A 1907-nucleotide genomic window follows, 5' to 3' on the forward strand; every position below is an offset into this window, starting at 1 on the left:
AATTTCAGTCCAGGAAAGGTAATTCGTGCCAGACTCTCGTATCTTGAGGTTTCCTCAGTTATCCAGAATCTGATGCAAGAAAATTGAATTATCCCAAAGACTCTGACAGGTTGGATGAGGTTTTTGGAAAAGGAGCTGCTGCTTGAAAATGAGTTGCAACATAGAAGGTTTTCCTCACCAAGTGGGATGAGCAATGCCTGCAATTCACCCACCCCAAAGGATGTAAATCACTGCATTCTTCTTCAACCCCAACACTGAAACCCAAGAGGAGTGGGTGCAAATTTCTTTGACAGAGGCTGTTAATTCAGTGTTCCCTGAGTCATCCCATTCTTTCCTATTTGCTCATGTTTTGAATGTTTTAGTCTACTAGCAGTCTCTTAGGTTATGTGCCAATTAAATAACTCCATTCATTATGCAGAAACCATATAGGATAGTTCATTATCCTCCAACCAGCCTCTGGGCATGTGTACAAAACTGTATCAAAGAGCATCAGTTAACAAAAACAATATCAAAAGAGAAAATGCAGTTGCTACAGGGTGTTGATCAGCTGCACCATCCTGCCCAAGAGACGGCTCCAGACCAGCCCTGGAAGATCCCCATGTACCTTTTATGCAATTTACAATTTATGAGTGTTAATTACTGAGTGTTTGTAAAGAGCTTTGGAACACTTGGGTGAAAGATGGTGCAGGAACTTTCATAATGATTATTAATCACATCATTTTCTCGTGGCTCAAGCACTGAGGGCAGGACAGTTACATGGCAGAGGGGTGACACGGGGGTGGCAGAGGAAGAGCTGCAGCTGCTCTCTGGGTCCGTGCCTCAGTTTCTTCATACACAAACCTGAATTTATAACAATAATCTTTATACAGTGTTCTCAAAGCATTTATATCAGAGATCTGCTCCTCAGAGATCAACCTGAGTGCTGAGTTATAATGACAAACGTCCTTGGTGGCTGAGGAAAGAGCAGATTTGCCTCGGGAGGATAATTAAGAGGATTTTTGTGGCAGGATCCGGGACGCAGACGGAACTGACTTATCAGACAGTGATTGCCAGGACCCGGCAGTGTCCCCACGTCCTGACGGGCGCTATGCAGCCTGGCAGGGATTTCTGGTGTGTCCGGGTGGTTTGGGATGGAATGACGGAGCTGCCACATTCCTGCAGCACACAAGGCACCGACTGGGACCATGATGTGCCCTTGGCATGAGGGACCAGAGCTGGGGCTGCAGAGCCCACAGACCCCTGGCAGGGGTCAGATGGGGGCCAGGGCTGGCCATCCGTCCCCGTGTCCATCCCCTCTGCTGTGGCCCCCGTGGCCAAAGGGGACATTTTGGGTCACATCCCAGAGGTCTCCAGATTCTTTGCAGGGCACTTGGCTCTCGTGGCCCTGCTATGGCACTTGCCCGCTGTCCCCTCCCCTCAGGGCCATTGTCCCCTGCCCTCAGGGCTCTCCCCTGCCTTCTGGACCATTGTCCCCTGCCCTCAGGACCACTGTCCTCTGCCCTCAGGGCCATTGTTCCCTGCCCTCAGGGCTCTCCTCTGCCCTCAGGACCACAGTCCCCTGCCCTCAGAGCTCTCTGTCACCCGTGCCCACGGGACGCGCCCGAGTTGCCGCAGCGTCCCCAGATCACCTGTGCCCTCAACCAAGATGGCAGCCCCCGCCTCCCCCGGCCCGGCGCCCCTAGCCCTGATCAAAGATGGCCGCCTCCCCTCCCTCACAGCTGTGGACCCTCGCGGGCTGCTTGCCCTCACCCAACATGGCCGCCACGAGCCATCCCCCTATTGGCCGTCTCGCCCGACGCCGTGGCGGCCATGTTGAGTGCGGGCACGTCCCGCCGTGCCGCGCGGCGGCGTTGGGCGGAAGCGGGCGCGGGGCGGTTGTTGACAACATGGCGGCCGCGGGCGCCGCC

Source organism: Chiroxiphia lanceolata, chromosome 20 (genome assembly GCF_009829145.1).
Source record: "Chiroxiphia lanceolata isolate bChiLan1 chromosome 20, bChiLan1.pri, whole genome shotgun sequence".
Taxonomy (NCBI): domain Eukaryota; kingdom Metazoa; phylum Chordata; class Aves; order Passeriformes; family Pipridae; genus Chiroxiphia; species Chiroxiphia lanceolata.